Raw genomic sequence first — 22,298 nt, 5'->3', positions numbered from 1 at the left:
ATTTTAAGGGTTCAGATATAGTTTTGGGTTATGGTGTACAGGGGTAGTTTTAGGGTTTAGGGATAGGTATGGGTTTTGGGGTACAGGGGTAGTTTTAGGGTTTAGGGATAGGTATGGGTTTTGGGGTACAGGGGTATTTTTAGGGTTCAGGGCTAGGTTTGTGTTTTGGGGTATAGGGGTATTTTTAGTGTTCAGGGCTAGGTTTGTGTTTTGGGGTATAGGGGTATTTTTAGCGTTCAGGGGTAGGTTTGTGTTTTGGGGTACAGGGGTATTTTAAGGGTTCAGGGCTAGGTTTGGGTTTTGGGGTAAAGGGGTATTTTTATGGTTCAGGGCAAGTTTTGGGTTTTGGGGTACAGGGGTATTTTAGGGCCAGGGGAAGGTTTGGGTTTTGGGGTACAGGTTTATTTTTATGGTTCAGGGCTAGGTTTGGGTTTTGGGGTACAGGGGTATTTTTAGGGTTCAGGGGAAGGTTTGGGTTTTGGGGTACAGGGGTATTTTAGGGTTCAGGGGTAGGTTTGGGGTACAGGGGTATTTATAGGGTTCAGGGCTAGGTTTGGGTTTTGGGGTACAGGGGTATTTTTAGGGTTTAGGGATAGGTTTGGGTTTTGGGGTACAGGGTATATTTATAGGGTTAAGATGGGTTAATGTTTAAGGGTGTTGGGGTATTTTAAAGAGTAAGGGTGGGTTATAATTATGGGGTGCAGGGGTATTTAAAGGGAGCAAGGTGGACACCCGGAGCTGGAATGTACAGAACCTGGGAAAAAAAGACAACAAAATATAGGGCACAACGCTTGCTTTTTTTTCCGTAATCCTGCGCCCCGCACACGCCCACGCCCACGCCCCCAGCACACGCCCACAGCACACGATATGAGACATGGCATGAAGGGCGGAACGTACCACACGCCCCTCGCGTTTGTCATGCCCCCAGCACACGACCACAGCACAACGCAGACACGTCCAGAAGGGACTACTTTGCTGGCACGGTTCTTTTACCTTTTAAATGTTTATGGTGGGCGTCTGCATAGCCTATGTCCTTCTGCTGCAACTGCCCTTTCCAACGCTGTATTGGGTATTGTGATTGGTGCTGTGGTTCCTGAGATTACCCGCCTCAAAGGTTTGGGCTCTCTCTTGATTATATTAGTATAGATTGTGCCACTTGATGTTCTGCTACCTTCACTTGTGCCCACATGGCTTTCTCTTTGACCTTCCTCTGCTTAACTTCAATTTCATCACTACAGTATTTTGCATGTCTCAATACCTTGTCTACGGAGCATGATTGCCATCCCATCAAATTATGCTCAATCATATCTCCTATTTCTGGTCTTAATCTAAACACAATTCAATATACAAAATGACTCATATCCTTTTAATTTAGTTCCTCATATCCACTATATTGTTTAAACACTAACAACAGTCTCTCATAGAATGCATGTACAGATTCTTTCGGTTATTGCAAAGTCCTGTCAATTTTTACCCAATCTGTCTCTTTTGGTGGAGTTTTAATTTTCAAAAACACTATTACTTGTTCATATTTCTTCATCACTTCAGGCGAAGGAGCACCTGTCACTTTGTCTCGAGGATATTCAGTTTTTGGCCAGTTCACTGTTATTTTGCACTCAGACCATAAGTCTGCTGGTACTACTATGTCAAATAATCCATCTAGATCTTCCCATAGTACCTTTGAAACCTTTACAAATCGATCCACCTGTGGATACCATTCTACTGGTTTTTCTCTTAATCAGGGGAAATCATTAGTAAATGATAATATGTCTTGTCTAGTCCAAGGAACATGTACATATCCTCCTCCCGGTATTTCTCTCATAGGAAATTCATTTACTACTGCCTCTTTTTCTCTCACAGGGAACTCTAATGTAGATTTATCACTGGCTTCTTCTCTTTTCTTTGCCCATTTTGCTTTCCATTTATTCACATCTTCCCATCTTCTTAGTAAAATAATTAGCTCTTTTATTTGGGTTAATGTTCCTGCAGTATTCATATTTTCAATATCATTTTCTGTAAAATCTACTCTCTAGGGTTTCTGTAATGTTTTATTCTTCGCAAAATCTACATCTAATTCACTTGTTAATCCTTCCAATTGGTCATGAATTGTTTTTGCTTTCCAAGTAATACTTTTACACATGAACATCAGTTCATCATCCTGATATGTTTTTAATCTATCTGTTCCGATTGTTCCAATAACTAATTCTTCTATGTCAACTTTTAGTCTAGCCACATCTAATACTTTAGGTTCATGTTCTTTTACTTTCAGAGTTTTAAGCCAATCACTTAATTATTGTTCTGTTGGTCCTACTGGGGTTTGTGTTAAATCTATTTTCTCTACATTTCTTTCGGGTGTCGCAGAATCAGATTCTGTACCGGTTGGAAACTTATATAGTAGGCTCTGATTAAAAGACAAGTCAGGCGGTATTATGTTACTTGTTCGCCTAATTTCAGACAAATCAGGATAAATCTTCTCTCTTACTTTTTGCAAGCTTTAGTTTAAAGGAATCGTCAAAGTTGGTTCTTTTATTTTCTGATTTTCAGACACTGGAATTACAGGACCTATTGTTACAGGGACTGTTACAGCTTCTATATTGTAAGTGAGTTCCTGTATCTTTTCTGTTAACTCATTTGTAGAAAGTATATATTTGGAAGTATTTGGGTGTTCTTCAATTTGTCTCTCTACTCTTGGTGCACTTCTTCTGATTTCATCATTTTGCTTAGGAGTACCAGTTAGTCTGGTTTCTACCACTAGGGGGTTTGAATCATATCTAATTTCTACTCTTTCCAGAAGGTCTCTAAAATTTGAAAATTGTTTCGGGTTTCAGCAAACCTATCCTCTACTGGTGGAGCATTTGAAGTTGTCCATATAGAACCTGGTTGATATGGTGGTGGTCTCCTATTTAATATCTCTTCCAGCACCGTAACCTCTGATTCACAATCTCCATAATTTTTCCTTCCTGTCTCCACATTATTCCTTTTCTCTGTGCATTTTCGCCCTTCCATTTCATCTACCAATCTAACCGGATACATTCCATCACACATCAGCATTTCTCCATCTTTGCATCCAACTCTCATGTGTTTCTCCCCATAATCCACTTAATCTATCTCTTGGTCCTCGATGATTTTCCAACCTTTCTCGCTCTAACTCATACATCTCATCTTCCCACTCAACTAGTGTTTCAAATTGAGTCGGTCTAGGTCTCGGTTCAAGCTTCATCATCTTTTCTCTTTAATTTTGTAAAACTGCCAAATTAAAAGATCCTACTTCTGGAAATGCTAGCGCACCATCATTCTTGGTATATCTAGTCCAATTCTCTAGCCAAATGCATGTATGATAGCCATATTTTGTCATCATGTAAGAAGCAGGCGTTTTGGCGGAGTTAGTAATTTTCCCTCTCTCTTTACTATCGCCTTGTGTTTCTTGAATATATTTTTCAATTTCTTAAACCATGAAGGTTTATCCTTTTCTTCTCTGTAATAAAACTCCATGTTTCTGATAATGTCCTGCCTTTCAAAAGATTGCGCACTCCTCCATATACTGCTTTGTAAAACCAGCCTATCACAACGCGGTCCACACTATCACACCAATTAGAACAAGATACGTTGTCTTAGTGTTTAACCAATAGTCTTGCTGCTTTACTGATGCACCAATCAGCACTTTACTCTGTCTTGGTCACAAGGGACAATCCCTGCGTGACACTTTTGACGTCAGTTCTGCTCCGGCTTCTGGAGCTTCGACTGACCCCTCCTTTACAAGGTTTGTCGAGAAGCCGTATTCACAATTTTATACAACTGAGTCAGTTAGTAACTACATAAAACAACTCAATTCGTCTGTTTCACTAAACCAAAGTGACAGTTTTCTCATTTGTGCAAGTATTCTGTATTTCCAGTAGACTGCGCTTACCTCTTCTCTACCACAGAATTTTAAAGTCACTGATAAAGTAGCACATCCCTCTACCTTACCTTTCTCTCAAGCTCGGATTAAGCTCTATTACTCTCTCAGCAGTAAGTTTTAAATCAGGATACACAATGATCCCTGTACTTGAAGGCTAAGATTTTATAGACTGTCCTCGCTATACATTTATCCTTTCACACGTAAAGTCCCTAAACTTGTGATACACGACGATACAACTACCTTTTGAAATATACTATGTTATATGTTATGTTATATGTGGATTTATAACGTGCTCCGATAGTCAAGACTGTCCTGGCGAGGAGAAGAAACTGGATCAGAATGGAAAAAAAGAGGCTGCTATTCATGAACTTGAAAGAGGTGCGTTTTAAGCAGTTTTTTAAAATCGGTCAGATTGGGAGCGTGTCTAAGAGCGTCTGGCAGGGCGTTCCACATTTGAGCTCCCTTTACCGTTAGAGATTGTCCACCCAGGCGGACTCTTCTGAATCTGGGGACGACCACCTGCTTTCTGGAGGTAGATCGCAACAGACGGGACGGGAGGTAGAGAGTGAATCTTTTGGCTAGATAGGAAGGGCACGGTCCATTGAGGGCTTTATAGACGATGACCAAAGTATTAAAGCGCACTCTTTGTGCCAAAGGAAGCCAGTGAAGCTCCTTCAACTGTTTGCGAACGCTGAGTCTCCTGGGATGTGCGACTTCACTTGCCACACTTCCTCTGCCTGCAGACAGAGTTACCAGCTTCCCACACTTTCCGGAAGCCTTTTCCAGACTACATATAACAGAACACAAATTCAACAGGTGTCAGTTATTATTCTGTACATCAAATCCTGTATACATCGCTTTATACATTATCCTAGCTAATTCTATAGCAACCAATGCTCTGCTACCAAGTTAATTACTGATGCAGCGTTACTCCGGAAATAACTTCTAGAAATCTCATCACCTTTACCTGAAGTATTTAATCATATATTTACTCATCAGTGGGGCCCATAACACTGTGAGTCATTCATGCACACTTTCTCTCTACTTCATGGATTGGTTTAAATCAAAGGAGAGCTGCTGTATCATAGCAGAGTGTCTAAATTAAACTAAATATTTTTAATATGTACATCTGCAGTTTAAATTGTTTTAACCATGGTTTTATCAACGAGACAATTTATTCAGACACACCACCATTATTTGTCAATGGATCTGCTAGTAAAAAGTAGGCTAAGGATGAACAAGACCAGCTTAATTCTTCATTTATCTAATTTTTATTTAAAGCGAAATCTTCTAGCATGACCTGTATTTATTTACTTGTTTATTCATTTAACAACAAAAAAAAGATTTAAGGAAAAGAAAGAATTTTAACTCATGCATTTATATTTCATTTAATTCAAAGCTCAGAAAATAAGCACATTATTATTAAGTTTATAGGACAGATATATCAGCAAAAGACACAATAGTTCCCAAAGTTCATCTCCCTATTCTCTCTAGCTATTAACCTCATCGAAAGACTCCGTACTCATTCAAGTAAAGTTAAAGTTCAGAAAATTCTAAGTTCTTACGCCTCAGGAAATTTCAGCATTCCGGCAGCATATCAGGATGCACAGGTGGAAATCGAAGAAGAGAGTTTTTTCTTAAGTCCGGACACACTCTTTTATACCCTTTTTCCCTACTTAATCTATCTACAAAAGTAACTGTCAGTGTCTTTAACAGTTCTGATTGGTCAATCCGAGGGGTGGATGAGCATAACCTCATCCTTTTATTGTTTAATATCCGCATGATCAGCGCTATAAAAATGGTCCATTGTCTTTTCACATATCCGTTTCACTCGTGTCCATAATATGATATTCTCGCATTCGCTCCCGCGTTTTTCGACATGAACGTCCATTTTGTTGGCACTCAGCTGGACTTTCAGGGCACGCTGTCCTTGACCCATTCTGCACAGGCACAGGCAGCTCATACTTGCCGGCAGATTATTTCACCATGCACATGCGTACTACGCTTCAATCTCGGAGTCATAGAAACGTCCATTTTGTTCTAGGCCTCACAGGCCAGAACGGGATTTATTATAGAAACAAACACAACTAAATGTTAATTGTTGAATTATAACCCTTCTGTTTACCTCCCCCTTACTAAGGTATCCCTGTTAGTTATCACATAGCAAATAAAGCAACATATATGTGTGATTTACTCACGTCTTCATGTTTTTGCCACAAATAAACAAACAGAAAGCACATTCATGCCGCTTTTGGTTAGTTTATAGTTGCTGCATTAGTTTTAAATGTAACAACATGACCTAGTTAGTCGATTATAGTTTGCAACATTAGCAAATTATTTTCCCGCGTGTACTTGTGGGTGCATTCTATTCTACGTTGATTAATTTTCAAAACCACACAATTAATTCATGTTATATATTTTTTTTTTGGTCCTCATTTTCGCCCTTGGTGAACCGGAAATTGGTGTAAGGAGAGAGACATACTGTCACAGATAGACTGGGAGGAGCACCAATCCGTAAATTGGTGACGCTCTTCAGTACGGTCTTCAAACTCCATGTGCCACCTCACGCGGACAACCAGAGGAAAATTTAACTGCAGTCAAGTGCCCATTAACATACCGATATCGCCTTATTGGGTATACCAAAAACCCGAAGGTTTACCAAGCAGCCTAATCATTGGACCGTGGGGGAAAAAAAAAACCCATGGTCATACAACCCCGTCAAACCAAGTTTAACAGAAGCCAAAAATTTCTCTTATCCGGATTACCCGATCTTGTCAAATCCAATTTGGAGGTATGCATAACTGAGGTGCGCCGATTCTAGGGAAACAACAGCTTCCCTGTACATCTTGCTCTTGAATGCACCTTTATTTGTTATGAGGCCCCTAACAAAGGCCTTGAATGAGTCCCATTCACAACCTGGAGGGGCTGTCCCAATATTTCTATCCAAAAAGTGCTGGATCTCCAAGTTGAAAGTATTAATAACCTCTACGGAGGAGAGCAGTGATTGATCAAAAGACCAATTCCTCACAGGGCTCTTAGAGAAACCCTCCAGTATTGAATGTATAGCCGCCTGGTCGGATAAATGAAATGGCAAGTGGGACACAGATTGCACCGTTAACTAAGATTTGACTGATCAAGATGTAATCGATTCTTGATTGATGGTGATATCGATAATTACGGAAAGTGACACCTCTTTGTTGCCCACATTTTGCTCTCCAAATATCTACGTACCCTAACTGCCTCATATTGTCGAGCAAAAAAGACCTAGTTTTAGACAAGATCTTGGACCTATTGGGGGGAGATTTATCAAGCAGTGGATCCAAGACTATATTAAAGTCACCTGCCAAAATAACAGGTTCAGGATATGACAACAGGTGGGAAAAACACTGATGGGTCATCCTATTATGGTAATTGGAGACCCAGCTATGATCACGGATACAATAGCCCATCTGCCTCCAGAGTCGACTAGTTTTGACACTAGTTTTGCTTTTATTGATTTTTTAAAGATTATTACCACCCCTCTAATGTGAGCAGACTGGGAAGTTGTTATGGAGAAGTTAATCCACCTGTTTTTTTTAACTAATGTTAACATTTCTGTTGGACAGGCCACATGAAGGGCCGCTCTTCCCGGCTCAACCAGGCCCGAGCCCGGTCACGCTAGTACCACACACCACCATTACACGTCCTCCGTCCCCTCAGGGACCCCTGCCCTCGAGCATGTCAACCTCGTGGGTCCGATCCACTGCCAGCCTACGCGCCCATCCTGGGGCGCCATCTTGGACACCCCACCACGTGGCCACCTGGCCCCCGGCCGAACTCAACCATGGGCCTGGCCAGGCCTCAGACATCCCGGCACCACCATCCACCCAGGAGGCGAGCGGGCTACTTGGCAAGTCAATAGGAGAAAGAGGTGTCAATGGCTCTCCCCCGCCAAGTGCCGCTCGCCCATCGCCTCCCCGGGCACTGGCTCCACCCCCCTGCTGGGTGTCTGGGCCCCCTCATCCCGGACCTCCCGACCTCCAAGTGCGAAGGTCCGGACATCAAAGCACTCCAGCCCTATAACTGGGGCAGCTCCAGAGCAGGAAGGCAGTTGTATCTTGGAGTCGAGAGACGTAAAGAGGAACTCATCCTGGACGGACTACTGGCGCTGCCGTAGCTCTGTCCTGTGCACCATCGTCCTGCCTGTTGGCGCTGCCACAGCCGTCGTAACCTTCATCCTTCATCGTCGTCGGGATCTGCTGGCGTGGCCGCGGACCGTTGTAACCGTCATCTTTCACCGGGACCTGCAGGCTCCGCCGCGGACCGTCATCCTTCCTTCGTCCATCTCGGGACCTGCTTGGCTCCTCCACGGCCCGATCATCTAGAACGCCGAGCTCGAGGATTGAGAGCTATTTTGTACTCATTTGTAACTAAAGACTGTCCCGCTACCCCTCTCCTCAACCAAAGACTAGAATCGAGGGGACCCCTGAGTCCAGACCTCCTTGTATCATACCAACGTAACCTAAGAATTGCATATAAAGTCTCGTTAACCTTCAGTCTTGTGTGGCGTCCGTCTGTGGGGGGGAAGTTACTTGTCTGTACAGTCGTTGGAGACGGCTCTCCCTGGAGACCTCTCCCCGTAATCTCGGCCGACCCTCCCGGTCCGTCTAACATTGGTGGCCAGCGGCGCGATCCGAATCACCGCATAACGTACAGAGAGTAGCTCACCCCACAACGAACCACAATGACAACTAAAGAAAGCGGATCAACTGAGAAGTTCCAAATGGAAAAACTAGAGGAGTACAGCCATCGTGAACTAAAGCAGTTCTGCATCGAACTAGGTATCGCTACCACCGGACTAAGCACCAAGGACGATTTTAAGCATGCCCTAGAATCTTGGGCAGAGACCGGGGATGCCGAAGCCCCTGAGCAAAGCACCACAAAAAAAACCAACACGGCCCCTGAAGAGCAAAGAACCGGTCTCTCGCAAGACGAGATCCAAGAAAGAGAAAAAACCCGACTACACGAACTAGAAATGGCCCGACTCAAAATGGACATAGAACTCAAGTTAGCCGAACAAAAAATCAACTTAGAGCACCTACGTCTCCGAGAAGAGAGAGAGGAGAAACAGAGACAAAGGGAGCTCGAGGAAAAGAAACTGGCGTACGAGCACGAACGGAACCTAGCCGAGATCAACCTGCGCAAGCAAAATAAAGAGTTAGGGGTGCCCGAGAGACCACACACCCCAGGGACCACGGAGAAAAAAGTACACATCCCCAAGGATGTTGTCCGAGAATATTTCCGAGAGGACGACATCCAGCAATGGTTTAAGGCCTATGAAATCGCTATGACTGCGCACCGGATCGATAGGAACGATTGGGGAGCCGGCCTATGGGGCAGATTCCTCAATGAGGGCCGCGATACCCTGTTACAGCTCCCAGACCACCAGATGACCTCCTACGACCATATGAAAGCGGCCCTCCTCACCCGCTATGGCCTCACGCCCGAGATGTACCGGCAGAGGTTCCGAGACTGCACACGCATCCCGGGTACCACTTGGGTGGACTATGTAACGTACTTTAGCCGAGCTTTCGAAGGCTGGATCAGAGGAAACCACGTCACGACCTACGAGCAGCTGTTCAATCTGATGGTGTGGGAGCATCTGTCCAACAATTGCTTCATTGAACTACGCCAACACCTCCTCGACAGCAAGTTAACCGATCCCCGGCAGCTCGCAGCCGAAGCTGACCGGTGGGAGATCACCAGAGTGGGCCGGAATGGGTCCTACGAGCAGAACAGGAACAACCATGGTCACCACCGACCCAGAGGAGGAGGAGGGGGCCAAGGACGAGGAAGAGACAACACTCCGGCCGCCCCCGCTACCAGCACCACCCCCCCGGCCAACCGGGGCAGCACCCCGGCGCGACCAGGGTACAGAGCCAATGTCACGTGTCACCGATGCCAACGGGTCGGCCACTATGCCAACGACCCAAGCTGCCCGCAGTATCAGAGTCCAAAACCCCGCCAAGTGGCCGCCGTGGCCCTAGGGGAAGAACAGATCTCCGAGGAACAAGAAACAGACGAGCAAGAGTATCAAGAGTGGGAGCCAGCCGCCATGACTCTCGCGTGCTTAGGGGGAAGAGACATGGTCCCGCGGGTCCCCCTACCCGCTAACACCCAGAAGTACAGCCAATGGGTGAGCATCAATGGACAACGGGCCGAAGCCCTTCGGGACACCGGGGCCAGTGTGACAGCCGTCCGCTGTCACCTAGTGACCCCAGAACAATATCTACCGAACATTCTCTGCCCTGTGCGATCAGCCGACAACTCGGAAAGTCTGTGTCGGATGGCCTGCGTCCCCTTTGAGTGGGGAGGGGTCTCCGGCATGTTGAAGGTGACGGTCCGAGACGACGCCCCCGTGGACTGTCTCCTCGGAAATGACCTGGAGAGCTCCCCGTGGGCAGCCGTGGAGCGCAAAGAACACTTGGGGATGTTGGGCGTCCCGGACTGGGCGTGCGTCACCACCCGGTCCATGGCCGCCCGTGCCAACCATCCCCCGGAAGAACCAGAATGGCCGGCGCCACCGCCTCCGGTCGCCCCAGCCGAGACCACCGACCATGACACCCCCCTCGAACCTGCTCAACCTTCCGACCTCGCTAACCTTGACCAGTGGGCCCAAGAGGGGGGGCCCACACAAGAACAATTTCGCCAGGAACAGAAGACCTGTCCCTCCCTCGAGGGACTCCGCCAGCAAGCGCTCGCCCAAAGCGCAGGAGATACCTCCGGAACTCATTGGGTCTACTGGGACAATGATCTGTTGTACAGCGAGCAAAGAATCGCCGAGCTGGGGGCCAACCGAGTACTAGTAGTGCCCCTCCGCTTTAGAGCCTTCCTGCTGAACCTGGCCCACGATGTTCCCCTGGCAGGACACCTGGGACAAGATAAAACCTACAGTCGCCTAGTGACCCACTTCTTCTGGCCCAAAATGAGAAACGATGTGCACCAGCATTGCCGATCTTGCCCCACGTGCCAAGCCAGTGGGAAGAGCGGCCGCAAACTAAAGGCCCCCTTGCAACCTTTTCCAGTAGTCACGACCCCATTTGAGAGGGTCGGAATAGACATTGTGGGCCCCCTGGACCCGCGTACAAAACAAGGCCATCGCTTCATTCTGGTGCTAGTGGACCACGCCACCCGCTACCCTGAGGCTGTTCCTCTCCGGACCGTGACAGCCCCAGTGGTCGGCCGGGCCCTGATGGGGATCTTCTCCCGTGTGGGGTTCCCCCGAGAGGTCGTCAGCGACCGAGGCACGAACTTTATCTCTAAATACATGAAATCCCTCTGGCAACAGTGTGGGGTCACCTACAGATTCACGACCCCCTATCACCCCCAAGGGAACGGACTTGTTGAGCGGTTCAACCGCACGCTAAAAGGGATGATCGGGGGATTGGAAGAGCCCCTCCGTCGCCAGTGGGATGTGCTGCTGCCGTGCCTCCTCTTCGCTTACCGAGAGGTCCCACAGAAATCCCTAGGCTTCAGCCCATTTGAACTGCTATACGGGCACCCAGTGCGGGGGCCGCTCAGCCTGATCAAAGAAGGCTGGGAGATGCCTCCGGCCAAGAACCCTCCAGATGTCTTCCGGTACCTCCTCACCCTCCGAAACCAGTCCCGGCGGTTCAGAGACCTAGCAAAAGCCAACCTAGAGGCCAGTCAAGAGGACATGAAAAAATGGTATGACCAGAACGCCTCATCCATCGAATTCGAACCAGGGCAACAAGTATGGGTAATGTCCCCCACGGAGCCATGCGCTCTCCAAGACAAATGGACAGGGCCCTTCAAGGTAATCGAGCGCAAGGGACCTGCCACCTATCTGATCGATATGGAGTCCTCCCGGAACCCACTCCGAGTCCTCCACACCAACAGACTGAAACCCCACTTTGCACGAACAGAGCTCAGCCTACTGATGGCCACAGACAATGGGGTTGAAGACGACTCCGAGCCTCTCCCCGACCTCCTGCGGACCCAGGAGCAAGACGGCTCCGTGGATGGGGTCCGACTCTCGGAGACCCTCACCAGAGAACAACGCCAAGAGTGCCAAGCCCTCCTGTCACAGTTCGCCAGTCTGTTCTCCCTCACCCCAGGTGTCACTTCCTGGTGTGTGCACGATGTGGACACCGGAGACAGCCCTCCCATCCGCCACCGGGCCTACCGCGTACCTGATCGGGTACGAGCCTGCATCCAGGCGGAGGTGGCCAAGATGCTCACGCTCGGGGTCATCGAGCCCTCAGACAGTCCATGGGCCAGCCCGGTCGTACTGGTCCCCAAAGCAGCCGCCCCCGGAACCACACCAGAACTACGGTTCTGCGTCGACTACCGGGGCCTGAATGAAGTCACCAGAACAGACGCACATCCCATCCCCCGGGCGGATGAACTGGTCGACCGAATGGGAGCTGCCCGCTACCTCAGCATCTTCGACCTGACAGCAGGTTATTGGCAGATCAGCCTCACACCCCGAGCACAAGAACGTTCTGCCTTCTCCACCCCCGATGGCCACTACCATTTTACGGTCATGCCCTTCGGCATGAAGAATGCCCCAGCGACTTTCCAACGGCTCGTCAATCAGGTCCTGGCAGGGCTCGAAGGGTTCAGCGCCGCCTACCTAGACGACATCGCTGTGTACAGTCACCATTGGACCGAGCACCTCCACCACCTCCGAGCAGTGCTGCAAGCCCTTCAGCGAGCTGGCCTCACGATCAAGGCCAGCAAGTGTCAAATTGGACAAGGATCTGTGACCTACCTCGGACACCAGGTGGGAAGCGGCCTAGTGGCCCCTCTACAGTTGAAAATTGCCGCCATCCAGAACTGGCAGCCCCCTATCACCCAAACCGAGGTACGAGCCTTCCTGGGCCTCACGGGCTATTACCGAAGGTTCGTGAAAGACTATGGTACCATAGCGGGGCCTCTCACAGAACTCACGTCAAAGAATCAGCCCAAGAAAGTGAACTGGACCCCAGAGTGTCAAACGGCATTCGAACAGTTGAAGGCCGCCATGTGTTCCGCTCCTGTGCTCCAGGCTCCAGACTACAGCCGGGAGTTCGTCGTCCAGACGGACGCATCCGACCAGGGCATTGGGGCGGTCCTGTCACAAGTGAACACCGAAGGCCTTGATCAACCGGTGGCCTTCATCAGCCGGAGACTCCTACCACGGGAGCAACGCTGGAGCACCATAGAGAGGGAAGCCTTCGCTGTGGTATGGGCCCTCAAGAAGCTCCGGCCCTACCTTTTTGGCACCCACTTTCGGGTGCAGACCGACCACCGACCCCTGCAGTGGCTGATGCATATGCGGGGGGAAAACCCAAAGTTGCTACGCTGGTCCATCTCCTTGCAAGGTATGGACTTCACAGTCGAACACCGGCCTGGGCCAGATCACGCCAACGCGGATGGCCTGTCCCGGTTTTTCCGCCTCGACGAGGAGAGTCCCCAAGAGGATGGGTAACTCTCCCCGCCTTCAGCTGGGGGGGACGCATGTTGGACAGGCCACATGAAGGGCCGCTCTTCCCGGCTCAACCAGGCCCGAGCCCGGTCACGCTAGTACCACACACCACCATTACACGTCCTCCGTCCCCTCAGGGACCCCTGCCCTCGAGCATGTCAACCTCGTGGGTCCGATCCACTGCCAGCCTACGCGCCCATCCTGGGGCGCCATCTTGGACACCCCACCACGTGGCCACCTGGCCCCCGGCCGAACTCAACCATGGGCCTGGCCAGGCCTCAGACATCCCGGCACCACCATCCACCCAGGAGGCGAGCGGGCTACTTGGCAAGTCAATAGGAGAAAGAGGTGTCAATGGCTCTCCCCCGCCAAGTGCCGCTCGCCCATCGCCTCCCCGGGCACTGGCTCCACCCCCCTGCTGGGTGTCTGGGCCCCCTCATCCCGGACCTCCCGACCTCCAAGTGCGAAGGTCCGGACATCAAAGCACTCCAGCCCTATAACTGGGGCAGCTCTAGAGCAGGAAGGCAGTTGTATCTTGGAGTCGAGAGACGTAAAGAGGAACTCATCCTGGACGGACTACTGGCGCTGCCGTAGCTCTGTCCTGTGCACCATCGTCCTGCCTGTTGGCGCTGCCACAGCCGTCGTAACCTTCATCCTTCATCGTCGTCGGGATCTGCTGGCGTGGCCGCGGACCGTTGTAACCGTCATCTTTCACCGGGACCTGCAGGCTCCGCCGCGGACCGTCATCCTTCCTTCGTCCATCTCGGGACCTGCTTGGCTCCTCCACGGCCCGATCATCTAGAACGCCGAGCTCGAGGATTGAGAGCTATTTTGTACTCATTTGTAACTAAAGACTGTCCCGCTACCCCTCTCCTCAACCAAAGACTAGAATCGAGGGGACCCCTGAGTCCAGACCTCCTTGTATCATACCAACGTAACCTAAGAATTGCATATAAAGTCTCGTTAACCTTCAGTCTTGTGTGGCCTCCGTCTGTGGGGGGGAAGTTACTTGTCTGTACAGTCGTTGGAGACGGCTCTCCCTGGAGACCTCTCCCCGTAATCTCGGCCGACCCTCCCGGTCCGTCTAACAATTTCAGATTCAGCGAGGTGGGTCTCCTGGAGGACTATAATCTGCGCATCTGTGTCACAAAGGTATTGCATTATCTTGTTCTTTCTAGGATTAGTGCGCAAACCATTAATGTTCCAGGAGAGAATTACTAATTTACTCATTGCATAAAAAGCCACCCACCAAAACCCCTGTCAACACCCATAAGCCATACCACCAGAGATAGGACTGCCAGTAATATCTTAAAAACACGTGTCCCTCAAATAACCTCTGCAAAATAAAAACCCAGGTTAAGGGCACACAAAAATGAGGAATTTTAACCATTTTTTCCCCTAGCAATTCATGTTATTGTTATGAGAAAGTGACTTCATGAGGGGTATACAAAATTTTTTTTTCCACCTCGCTCCATCAGCAGCAATGTAAGAGATCTATCTGATGGTGTTGTACAAGGAAAGGCAAGAGTTTGACAGTGGGTCTATTTTGTCTTTTGTTTCCCTTCTTTGTGAGCATATGCAAAAAAGGTTCCCTGAAGATGAACTGAAAGAATGGGCAAGTTTTGAATTACAGGCAATAGCAACACAACCGCATTTTGATTTTGGGACTGAGAATATACAAAGACTTGTTGTAAAGTATAAAAATATCTTGGTCCTGGCTGATTGTGAAACACCGGAAGATGTTGTTCGACAATACAAAGACTATAAATATGTGGTGGCAGAAAATGTAAAGGGTGAGTTATTTACCACCTTTCAAGACATGGTGAATTTTACTGTATGCAATGCTGCTCAGTAGAGTGTGGTGTCTCAGCTTGTTGATGTCTGCGCAACATTTCAAGCATCTAGTGCAGATTGTGAATGAGGATTCAGCCTAATGAACACTATCAGGAGTAAATCGAGAAATAGACTAGAGCAGAAGCATTTGGATATGCTGATAAGGACAAAGGACAACCACCTGAATAGGAAAGTTGATCTTGAGAGAGTCCTCAGCACTGGAAAATTGGCAATGATCGACGTGAGATGCAACCATGTCACCCATCTAGCGATGGCACTTGACTTGTGTGAATGGCCCTCTTCCCCAGTCCATGTTTGCCTGGATGTCACACATTACACAAACTATCTCTCATGGGATAGCCTGACATTACTCAGTAGCTTGCACATCAAATTGTTAATATGTTATGTAATTTTGTAACTTATTGTGTATATTTAATCTTGCATAGGCTCTCAACATTTAACCACCCAAGGAACAGTGATCCAGTTAAGAATATTTAGTAAAATCTTATGATGGTACCACTGTTGGAGTTTTGTGCTTTTCTAAACCTGAAGTGTACTTGCCTGTGAAACCAATTCATGTCATGGCGAGTGTATCCAAATTGCAAATCTGCCTTAAGCCCTTTAACGTGGGTTGTATGTGTGGAAATGCACTGTCTTTTCAGTTTTTTAAAGGAAAGGTTAGGAGTGATATTTGGCGCTGCGTACAAGCGCTGTCTGGTTCCTGGCGCTCATAGCCATGGCTGCAGAGCACAGAGACCCTACACTGCTGCACACAGAGGAAAAAAATTTGAGGAAACATTGCTTATAACCACAGTTTTTTTAAGGTATTGAAAACACTGGGAAAAAAACACCAGAATTGACCGAAAATAGAAACTGAAAACAGGAAAGCCTAATAATAATGTATTTTCAGGTTGTCTTGTTGCTCTCCTGTCCTGAACAAGACCCGCCATGATGCTACTTTGATTTATGCATATGTTATGTTCAAAACATCGATGTTCTATACCTCGCCTGGGAAGTTTAGCAAAGTTTCCCTCCCTTCTGTCAGAAAGCAGCTCCACAACCCCACTCCCCAGTCTCTCTCAGGGATTCTGTGGGATCTCATTGCTACCTCATACCCCTTGAACCACTGACCAATGTCCTCACTCTTCACATAATCCTTGATCACTTCCTTGGGGATGTATACCCTCACTTCTCCAGGCTCTGATGGTAAACTGCCACCATTGAAACTGGACTCCACACTCTTGGCTTTTATGTCCAGCTCCTTAAACCTCTCTCATGCTCTAGGAGCATCCTCTTTTCCTCCAGTGCCAGTTTCTGCCTCTCTAACTCAAATTTCTTATCCTCCACGTCGCACTCCTTCCCAACCTGAGCTTAGCAAGCTCCAACTCATGCACTTTGCTTCTCTCTGTAGACAGCCCCTTTGATGACACACTGCTGTCACCCCTGGATGGTAACTTCCCTCCAGAAAGACCCAATAGCCCATCCTGCTGCCCATCTAAATTCTCAGCCTCCACCATATGCTCCTCGGTATGCTCACTGGCATTCCTTGATTCCAACCAGGCCCTCAGTGCCTTTCGGTAATCCTCCTTTCTGGTGAGGCCTCTTATTGAAATTTTAAATTTCTTGCAGACAACTTTCAATTGTGGCACAGTGTAGATTTCAACCCATCCTGTTCAAATTCAATAGCCACAGATGCAATTGATGCTGTTTTTGTCATGGTGAAAATTGGCAGTTCTCATGTTGCAAAAAATTCCAAGAAGAAAAAGTTCCACCAATTATATGTGGTTGTGTGATGGTCTGCAATATACTAATAGTTTACACTAATCACTGTAGGTAAGGCACAAATGAAAGTCCAGATCATCACTGCTGACCTTCCTTCCTCATGCAGGGGACACAGCACACAGCAAAGTCCTTGTCCTTTCCTTCGCAGAAACAGCCACTGCAGGCCAACCCCAGACAGCACACAGCAAGTGCGCAGTAATTCTTCAGTTTTTCCAGCTCTTCTCCTTGGCAAAGGTTCCTTTTTAATTCGAGAAATGACCTAAAAGTCTGGGATCTGGGCCCCACTTTTTATAGCACAAATTCCTTTGTTCCCTGGTGTCAGAGAAGCTCTTTGCCCAGCCAAAACTACTTCTTTCCTCACTGGTGGAGCTTCCTGCCAGGAAGCGGAGACTGCATTGTCCAAGGCAGACCAGGCCCATTAAAGTGTGAAAGAAATGTCCTCCCCTACTCTGAATGCAGGCCATGTCTATTCAGCCCAGCCCTGACCCGTCCTGGAAAGGCAGGACACACATCACCCCCCAAGTGGCTGTACAAACAGAATGCACATACCCAGCCCCTGTCACTCCAAAGCCAGACAGTCAATACACAAACCTAGCAGAGGATCACAGGATGACTAAGCAAGAAAGTACCTACTTTCTAAAAGTGGTATTTTCAAACACAGAATGTAAAAATCATCCTCACTAAAAGATGCATCTTTATACTCTGAGTTCAGGTATACTAAATGTTACCTTCCTATCTTGTCCCAATGGGAAGTTATATTTATAAGATGTTATAAATGAGCTCCCATATACACTGCAACCTGCCCACAGGGGGTACCTTGGGCCTACCTGAGGTACGACTCACATGTAAGAAAAGGGAAGGTGAGGGCCTGGCAAGTGAGTGCACATGCTAGGTCGACATGGCAGTACCAGACGGCACACAGACACTGTAATGGCAGTCCTGTGTCCCTTTTGTAAGGCTGCTTGGGTGGGTGGCACAATCAATGCTGCAAGCAAACTAGCAGCATTTGGTGTACAGGGCCTGGGCACACACAGTGCACTGTACTAGGGACTCAACAGTAAACCAAATAAGCCAATTATGGAACCACTAATCCATGACAACAATTCACAGAGGGGGCACTGGCACTTTGGCACTGAAAGGCAGTGGCAAAGTGCCCAAAACATCCAAACCAGCAAAAATGAAGTCCAGCACACAGTAAAAACACAGGAGGCAAAGGCAAAAATACAGGGAAAAACATGGTAAGTGGGGAATTCTACTACCCTCAGGTGTGTGGGGTTACCCCACCACCTCCTGTTTTTTTCCCCAGTTGAGGTGCAGCTCACCTCAAATGTATTGTCTGGGATGAGGACATGGGATGTATGTATAACGCTGAAGAACTATCGACAGTGAAGGGTTCTGAAAGCGATTCGTGCAGTGTGATATATTGCAAAGGACCAGTAATGGGACAGCAAGAGGGAAACTAAAGTGCATCGAAAAGTGGGCTGCTAAATGGAGTAATTTAGACTATGTTAGTTAAGGTTTGTTGAAAATGATGTTGTGGGTGTGGAATTGGACTGGACCATGGGAAGTTGCAAATGTGGTCAAGACTCTGTAGGTCCGCCACATGATTTGCACTGGGCGAGGTGCTGCAGAAGTCCTTGGCGGTATGAAATACTTGGGGAACTGAAGCAGCATAACACATTACATGAATCGAGAAGTGCAGGGGGTCTGTAAACAGTGAGCTGCTAAACTGGATTGAGGCAGGTTCAGGCATATTACGTTTGAGTGGAGCCACAGATTATGGCATGGGGGTCCAATTGGAAGAGCTACTTGCACAGTCTCAGCTCCCAGCTCAAGTTTCCCCAGTACCCCTCAGACACCCCCCTCAGACACCACATGCTCCGGAGTGCAAGCTATCATAGGTCCTTTTGGTTGCAAGAACGGGTCCCTTGGACTCTACAAGCTTCCCCTGCAGTCTTCTAACTCCTCATGCCTCAGCACCTCAGGTGGCTGCTGATCTTTACAAGCAGGCACCTCTGTACAGTATGATGACAGTGTACGTCAGGACAGTCCTTGTCCCAATCAACAATCACTTCCACCCATTTCCAATGCACCCTGTGTGGCCCTTGCGATCTTGTGAAAACGTTGAGATCCTTTAAGTCCCTGGGATCTCGTAGACAGGAGACAAGCCGCCTGACCCTGGGAGAGTAATGAGGGACCCAGGCCACAACAGTTGCCACTTAGTTGCAGGCCAGCAATGTCCAGACAAAACTCACCAAGGGATAGTCCTCTTCCTGGAGCACAACAAGCTCCAGGCCATCACAATTCTGCGGATAGTCCAGTTGCAGTCCCTCCTGCCCTAATTATTCCTTGAGTTGATGTTCCAGCATCGAGCCAGCATAGTATGGTTTTAAATTCAAAAGCATCTCTACTTTCAAAGACTAGGACCCCAGTAGCTATACTCACATTGGCCTTCGAAGATTTGATCAGTTCAAAAGGCTACCTTTGAAATGCACAAGACCTCTCTAAATGTAGTCCTATCTGCCATCCTACCCCGGGAGGTTTGATCACTATCTTAAGGAGGGCCAAGACCCTGCATCTTGGACTGTAGGTGCCAATTCTACCCCCACCTAACTGTTCCAGAGAGGGACCTCAGAGTCACAGGTCCACAGTTTCCTGTGAGCCCCTACTTTATTTCCTTCTATCAGGGATTCACAGATGTAGCTGTCCCCCTGCCTCCCAGATGTGAATAGGTGACTGGTGGACAGCCTTGAACATCGAAATGCCCACTTTGCCAAAGTGGCATTTCGACCACCGTAATGCTGAATCCACTCACACTACAAGAGAGGATTTTTCATTATGAACTCATCAATACCAAACACTATACTGCTACTATTCTGCCCATAGGAAATACAGCTCGATAGCCATTCCCTACATTTCCCCATACTAATGCAATGTGAGAAACAGGCTCTGTTGAACCGAACAGACCGACCAGTGTCATTCACGGCCCTTGCATTCAACAATCATGTGCACATGCCCTACCTCTTCCCAACACCCCATCCTGTCATCAGAGAGAACTCCAATATAGCAAGAGAAATGCAGAACCTTGGCATGTAACTTTTTAAATGCCAAGCCGAGCAACAGTAACCAGGGCACACAGGCCCCACCAGGGCAAACCTATGGCACAATAAATGAGCTACCTCTGTGGATGCACAACCAGTGTTGCAGGCTCACGGAGGAGCATTCAAGATACATGCCCTGGATATATGTCTTATTCCTTGACAAGGGACTTACATCTAACTCGAATCAGACAATCATGTATACACCATTCACCAGTATGAATATGACGAGCTCAGTTCTTTGGTACAATATGGCAGGGTCAAACAAGCTCAAAGTCCTTAGCCAGAAAAACAATGTCAGAACAGGAGGTCAACAACCAAAAAGGTCAGCAGAGACCACAGCAACAGATGCCAGTTTAACATGTATCTTGGCCAATTTCTTATCGTTGGTTATAACTAAGTCAGTGGACTGTCAGCAGCATGGCTTCAGTCCAGGACAAGATACCAAGGCCCATGTCAATACAGCTGTCTCTTTTCTGGACGTAGCAGAAGCAATGGGTGAGCCTGTTGGACTGATCCTAATCGATGCAGAGAAGGCTTTTGACCGGGTGGCGCAGAAATATATAGGTGTGATTAAGACTCTCTACATCTCTTTATCTGCTAGAATATTAAGCATGGGGTGAATATCGGACAGCATTGCACTTCAAGGGAGCCCCCAGCAGAGCTGCTCCCTATCACCACTATTGTTTGCACTATATTTGGAGCCCTTTATCCAGTGATTGAAGTTTTCCAATGCTATACCTTCATTACATTTAAATCAGTTTACTGCCAAGGTGATGGCTTATGTGGATGCCATTAGTATCTTTTTGTTATCTTCTGGTCAGGCCCTAGCTTGTATTGAGGACGCAGTTGCTGACTTTGGCACAGTATCCAACTATAAATTGAATATTGACAAAACTCAAATTGTAACTGGTTCTGCCATGTTCCTGCTGACCCCCGTAATGTGAAGGGAGCCACCTACCTAGGAGTTTACCTCTCCATGCACAGAGCGTGTGATTGACCAGCATTACATGGGGCTTTACTGTGAATCTTTGACACAATTTTGGAAATGGGACAAGCTTTGGCCAGGCCTGATTGGTCGCTGCAGTCTTATTACATTTACCATTTTGCCACAGTATCTATATTTCTTCTGGTCTATATCACTACAGCTTCCTAAGAAATTCTTTAAAATGGTAGAAACCAGATGGCAGAAATTCATATGGGGATATAAGAAACTGTGTTGTGCAATTCGGTACTTGCAACTTCCTCACTATATGGGGGGCATGGATCTTCCTTCTTTGTGGCTGTATTTTCTTTCATCTTTTGGACTTTGACTTAGAGTTGTCATGGGGAGGTGAATGGTTATCTATTTCCAGAGTATCAGGTTTTTAGCTATGCATCCCCTCTGGCGATGGTTTGATTGATTCAGTCGACTTTAGACGCATAAGGCCTAAGACACTGACGCTGACTTATCACAGGGACAGGATTCTTTTTAAAATTCTCTGCCTGACATATGGAGCCTTGGCGAGAAATAGGCCGGGAGGAATAGGAGACCTTTTGGTCCCTTATAGCCCTTCCAGAAATGTACGCTCTGCCAAGAAGTCTCTGCTACGAGCGCCCCGCATTCGTAGAGCTAAGTGGGGGGCAGAGCTTTCTCGAGTCTTGCGCCTAAATGGTGGAACACCCTACCGGATGAAATTAAGTCCCTGCCTACTATGCAAGCCTTCAGAAAGGCTTTGAAGACTCGTCTTTTTGCCAAAGCCTACCTGTAGTTTTTGTCTCTGCCTTTTTTTGAGGACTTTGTCTGTTAGGCGCCTTGATGCCTTCGGGTTTTAGTTGCGCATTATAAGTTGTTTTTCATTCATTCATTCATTCATTTATTCATTCATTCATTCATTCATTCAGGGTTGAGAATGCAACTAAAATTAATTGGGGAATTTCTTCTTTTAATAAGTTCACCTCCCTTGGGAGCAACCCCACTTACCTGTATTATTGCAAGAAGGGTATTTGCAGTTTTGACACCAGATTGGCATCAAGCAACTTGGGCACGTTCACAATGTTTCTTCAGATACCTTCAATTTAGGGATTTTACCAGCCACTTGTCTGCTAAGGATTTTTCAATGCGCACTAACTTATTTCTGGAGTACGTTTAACCGCCTGCCAAAACAACGGTCAATTGACACCCTGTACAATACTTTTTCTCTCTTCAGCCCTAGCACACAATATTTACAAAAGGTGG

This window comes from Lissotriton vulgaris, chromosome 5 (assembly GCF_964263255.1).
Source record: "Lissotriton vulgaris chromosome 5, aLisVul1.2, whole genome shotgun sequence".
In the NCBI taxonomy this organism is placed as follows: Eukaryota; Metazoa; Chordata; class Amphibia; order Caudata; family Salamandridae; genus Lissotriton; species Lissotriton vulgaris.
Note: the sequence above shows the minus strand (reverse complement) of the source record.